Genomic DNA, 6,508 nt, shown 5'->3' on the forward strand with positions numbered 1-6,508 from the left:
TAACCTTACCTTCTTTGAGGTGAGTCCAAGTACTTCCCCTGCATTGACTGAGCATTGGTCTCTGGATCATAGTGATGGACCCAGGTTTCATCCTGTGTAATCAGTCTTTTAAAAAACTTTGATTCATTTTCTTGGCACATCTCCAAATTCATCCTCGAGCACTCGACGCGTTCTCGCTTCTGGAATGGTGTGAGCAACCTGGGAATCCATCTGGCAGACACCTTATGCATATGCAAATGGTCATGAATGATAGTTTTCACAGACCCTGTACTAATCTTGACATCTTGAGCTATTTGGCGAATAGTAATGAGCCGATCTTCCAAAATAGCAGCCTCAACTTGACGGACAGATGCCTCATCAATGGCAGAAGGGGGGCGACCAGGTCTGGGAGCTGTTTCCACAGACTTCCGGCCATGTTTGAATTCCTGATGTCAGCGTTTTACAAGGTCATATGATGGGGCATTATCACCATAAGTTTCTTTCGTTTCACCAAAAGTCTCCTGTGGTGTGCGTCCTTTCAAATACAAAAACCGGATCACTGCTCGACATTCAACAGGCTCCACTTCACACCTGACTCAGTTCAAACACCTGTAAAACAGAAACCACAATTAGTTCAGTGCTGTAATTTGCCACATAACCCGTAGAGATATAAATCATTGCACATGCAAAATTTCAGCTAGATCAGACAATTGGAAGTGGGTCAGGGGCATTACTTATTGCACGCCCCTCGTATTTAGATACCGATATAGGCAAATATGAGACCAATTGATGCTGTTAGTACCACAAACCGAGCTTGTTTTTGAAAGTTAGTCAAGTGATGAATGAATCAGGGTTGAGAAAGGGCAATACCAGAAATTAAATGAAGAATTGTGATTTGGGGACCATCCTAAAAGAGGAGGAGGAATCTCCCATTCATGGTAGCAGGAAGAGATAAAAAATAGATGAATAAAAAGAAAAGAGAAGCATGTACCTAAAAGTCTGATAATCTAATTATAATGGAAGCTTTGACTAGACTAAACTCTGCTCAGCTCCCCACCAAGAGCTACGTCGTTGAGGGAGTACCCCTCAGATTGAGGTTGAAATTGTTAAACTTGAAAATCGACTCTGCCTGGCTCCCCACCGGAGTTCACGTTGCTGGGGAATGGCCTCTTGGCTTAGAGTTGAAATCATTAAACTTAAAAAATGGCCAGAGACTTCGCTTTGCTCCTTGCCAACTTCATACCGTTAAAGAAACTGATCCTCGCACTTGGGGCTGAAATCGCTAAACTTGAAATTCACTCAGACTTTATCAAAAAGTGCCATACAGACACGAATATAAAAAGCCCAAGTTAAAACTTGTGAAGAATCAGTTTATAATTTCTCAATAAATAGTTATTGTTAATTTATTCAAAAAGGCCAGTCATCAAAATGTTCTTCTTTCTTTTAGCTTGAAATGATCTTTGCTCTGATACAGTGATACAGACTTTGATGACTAATGCCGGATGATTTGCCCTTTCAATCTTTTGGAGGAAGTAATGATTCATTGGACAGGACCTTTCAACACCCAGTGCCTTCGCCAGAGTGACCACTAGTTACCGAGTGACCCACTGTGACTCAGAATGGAAGAATTTGATGACGTCACTGGACATCATTGGAGGAGAAAAAAGGGTACAATTAGAAAAAAATCTAGAAGACTTGAAAATAGTCTGTCAGCATCAAGTACCCGAGTGGATTTGTTAACAATCTGTTTTAGGTCATAAGCAAGCGAGTGGTCCTGACAAAACTTCCTATCGTTACCTGTTTTGTTTGATAGACATAGAGAGGACCTGCCTCAGAAACGGGCGAGAATCTCTCGGCAGCAAGCTGAAAGACAGAAAAGGAAAAAAAGAGGCCAAGATGGTGGCTGTTGTTTTTTAAAGCCTCCGGTTATGCGTAGATCTCAAGCAGTCCCGTGTGGTATATGGAAATTGGGTGTACCTGAAACATTATAAAAGGCGAGTCGCTGGGAGGAGTGGGAGAAACATTTAAGACATGCGAACAGAGAACGTCGACATCTCGTGTTGTGAACAACGAACTCTACTCGACTCAACTTGTGACTAGCGAACCTTTTGTTGCTTTGCATTAGACAAAGACTTCTGATACATTGATACGGACGTGAATGTTGGTTGAGGGATGAGCAGACGGTATGATCAATTTTCTCAGTGATACTCTCAAAGATTGTGGAGATGGTAGAGATCAAATATAAATGCTGTGAGTAAGCACTACTCTAAAACACATGTAGGGATGTTTCGGATCTTCTTTGGAGATGTCCTAATGTAGACAGATATTTCATGTCGATCTTGAGAGTCGGGTCTGATGTTAGAATGGCCTTTGATAGAGAAATTACTTTAATCAGTGTTGTCAGATAGTTCTGAGACTTCTAAACAATCCTACAGAAAAGCTATCAATGTCTACAAGAGGGCAATTTTTAAGGCTAAGTTGAGTTATTCTCAAAGGAATTGTGACTCTATATCAGGTTGGCTCTCTATAGTGTTGATCTTCAGGTTATTTCATCTTCTAAGGATATAAATGCTGTGAGTAAGCACTACTCTAAAACACATGTAGGGATGTTTCGGATCTTCTTTGGAGATGTCCCTGCCACAGGGGAAAGTATTCTTAATGTAGACATATTTCATGCCGATTTTGAGAGTCGGGTCAATATGATATAAATGCGGGAGTGGCTCAAGGGTCTATCCTTGGACCTCTATTATTCCTAATATTCATAAATGACCTCCCTGACAAAATTGCCTCTGAGATGGGTATATATGCTGATGACACCACGCTCTATAACAGACATGACAGGGAAACAAATGAACACATATCTAAAGAAATGGCAGAAACACTAGAGGATAACCTCCGGTCTGTAGTGGAATGAGGACAAAAATGGTTGGTCACATTCAATGCTGCCAAGACTAAACTTGTTTCCTTCAAAAATTACAAGCCTTCCCTACCACCAATAGCAATGGCCAATGACTCTTATCTGAAAGTACATCTTTTAAACTCCTCGGTCTAATGTTCACAAGAAACATGAGTTGGAACAATTACATTGAGAGCATTGCCAGGATGGCTACGAAGAAGGTGGGTTCTCTCTACTGTGCTAGAAAGCTACTAATGCCCGAAAGTATCCTGTACCTCTATAAGGCCACTATTCGCCGATGTATGGAGTATTGTTGTCATATTTGGACTGGTGCATCTGCCACTAGTCTATCGCCCCTAGACAAGGTTCAAAAAATAGTCACCAATCTGATAGGTCCTGAACTTTCATCTAAGCTTCAACCTCTGTCCTATCGACGAAATGTTACATCCCTCTGCCAGTTCTACAAGTACTTTAATGGTGAATGCTCTGACGAACTGCAAGCACTTGTACCCCCTCGACGTAAATACCCCCGACTAACCCGACAAGCAGTTAAATCCCACCCCTTCACAGTTGAGATCCCTAGATGTAAGAAAGCCTTCTACTCTAAAAGCTTCTTCCTCAGAACCGCTAGACTTTGAAATCCCCTTCCGGGTCGCTGCTTCCCCACCTGTACTGACATGCAGAAGTTCAAGTATAACGTGAACCGACATCTTGCTGCCCAACTCCTTACATAGTACCCCTGATGCTTATGTCCTTGATAAGTAGCCCCCTACATCAAAGTGGCAATATGCCTTGTTTGGAGTGAAAATGTAATAAAAAAGATAAATAAAAAATTAAAAAAAAAAAAGGGGTGATCTCTTCGCTGACAATTCTTCTAGTGATGATTCTGGTACTGTTCTTCCTGATTTTCCCGTGAAAACTGATCAGTTTCTTGATTCTGTAATTATTAATCCAAAAATGGTTGCTATAATTATTCCTGCTCTTGCTCCTGATTTGATTCCTGTTATTTTCAAACGTTGTGCTCTTGAACTTTCTTTTACCTTCAACCTCTGTCAGTTCTGTTTACTTTCTTGTTGGAAAGAGTCCTCTGTTGTCTCTACCTTAAAAAATGCTGGTAATCGATCTGATCCAATTAAATATTGTCCTGTTAGTTTTTCTCTGTTATTAGTAAAGTTTTGGAGAGGTCGGTCAACAGCAAGCTTCTTTATTTTTCTGGAAAGTCTGGGCCTCTTTAGTGATGTTCAGTATGACTTTCATTCAAAAGTTCATCTATTAACTGTTGTAACTGAATGAATCTGTCGGTATGTGGATAATTTAGGCGAAGGTAGGGTCATTGCGCTTGACAAAGTGTGGCATTCACTTTACCACCAATACCATAATTTCAAGGTTATAGTATTGACATTATTAGTCTTTTCTTTCTGATCAAAGCTTGCAAATAACTCTGGATAGTGTGTATTCGTTTGTTTTTTTCCAATAAATGTCGGTGTTTGTCAGGGTTCTATTCTAGGTTCAATGCTGGTTTTTCTCTATATAAATGACCTTCCAGAGAATATTAGGAAATTAACTGATGACACAACTATTTTGGTATTGCTTCTTTCCCATCTTCCTAGGATCAGTTGAAATATGCAACTGATCTATAAGTTGATTTCGGTTCAGTTATGGATTGAGGTAAGAAATGGCTTATTTTTGTTTAATCTTATTAACACTCAGCTATTATCTTTCAATTGTAGGTGTGTCCCTTTTCTTCCTGAGATTTTTATGGATGGCTCTGCTCTTGATGAGAAATCGACTCTAAAACTCCCATCAAATCTTTCTTGGAATTCATATAATACATCCATTGCTCTTTCTGCTTCATAAAAATTTGTTCTCTCTATCGCTCTAAACACTTTCTCACACCTGTCACTATTCTCTATCTCTACAAATCTACTATAAGACCACGTATGGAGTATTGTTGCCATATTTGGGCTAGTGAATCTCTTTCCTATTTAAGGTTCTTGATGAACTGCAAAAACGTATCTGCAATTTCACTCAGGGTTATGAAGTTGGAATTTTTTATCCAGCCCCGACTCCTTGAGTTCAATAAATTTATTTTTTTTACATGGCTTTCCTGTTTGGTTTTACAAGTTGAACAATTTAGCAGTTTTGTATGGCTTTGCTTTTATTGTTGAAGATATATCATATTTTGTATTGTACTCCAGATATTTTGGTCCATCGGATCCCTGCAAATCCTATCTAGACAGCTGTTTTCATTTTGGTTGTGACGTCACACAGGATCATGAAAATTCTGTCTTTGAGTAAGATCACTGTGGATTACATCGGATAACAATTGGATTGTAATCTGAAAGTTATCCAGTTCCTGAATCAAATGGAATTTGACAATTGAATTAGTTCGGGATCGATCCAGAATTACAATCTTATCCAAAAGAAAATGGTCCTAAATCAATAAGAAGCAACCCATGCTACTATAGCCCTTTATAGATTTTTCCTATTTTTCCTTTGATCCTCTTTCCATACAGGCAATATTATCTTTTAAAAAATTTCTTCTCTGTATAATGTCTTTACTTCCCTCTTTTGATGAGAAGCATTTGGCTTCGAAATACCATGGACTAAAAAGGTTTCCCTATCCCTAAATAGTGTATCTCCTTTTGAACTGATAACATAATAAAATTTCATTGTACATTTTTTATCCCTTTGTTATATCAATTTATTCTATAAAGCTGGTTGAGTGAGTATATTTATCATACAAGTTAATGTTAAACGTAAAAAATAATATACATGAAAATTACAAAATTCTTGCTGAATAGGTGTGGGAGGCTGGTATGTGGATCTGCGGAATAGATTTCCACATAAGGGTCAAGGAGTCAGGAGTCGGAGTTGAAGATATCAAAGAAGTCAGAGTCGGCGTCAGCATACTAGGAATTCTAGGAGTCAGACTTTTACCATCCGACTCCGCAACCCTGATTTCACTGGACCCACCCTATCTTCTCTGCAACCTCTCTCCCACAGGCATGATGTTATTAGTTTCAGTCTTTTTTATGAAATGTGTTCCTCAAAATTATCCAATTTATTCTCTGATTTCTTTGTTCTGGCTTATTGGTCTAGTGATCTTCATCAATTTGCCATTTTGATACATGATTGTAATACAGCTTCCTATTCCAATAGCTTCTTTCCAAGGATTGCAAGATTGCGGAACTCTTCCTGCTCACTGTTTTCCTTCTACCTACATCCTTGGTCTTTTCAAGACTAAGTTCAATAGGCATCTTCTGTCTTTGCAATAATCAGCTTTCGTTCTTGTTAGCTCATTATATCAAGTGGCTTCATTCCTTGTTTTGAGCAATTTCCATTAAAAAAAACAGCTCAGGAAGCAGTTGAGTTAATGGCAGTTTTGTGCAAGAAAATAGGTTGGGTTTGGTCTCCCATAATTGTATTTAAACCTCTGGAAGATTGGACTGTAGACCCCTGATGTTAGAGACGGAAACCTTGTAGTGGAAATTGGTGGTCTGGGTTTTCTCTTGTTTTGTTAGCTGGACTTATTCATAGTGAGGTTGAGGAGTTTGCAGAAGAGGTCAGCAGAGTTGTTCAGAGCATGGAAGAGGGGGACCGAGAGAGAGAGATAGAACAGGGACAAAGGAG

The sequence above is a fragment of the Euprymna scolopes genome, chromosome 6 (assembly GCF_053919585.1).
Source record: "Euprymna scolopes isolate OS-2025 chromosome 6, ASM5391958v1, whole genome shotgun sequence".
Classification (NCBI taxonomy): Eukaryota; Metazoa; Mollusca; class Cephalopoda; order Sepiida; family Sepiolidae; genus Euprymna; species Euprymna scolopes.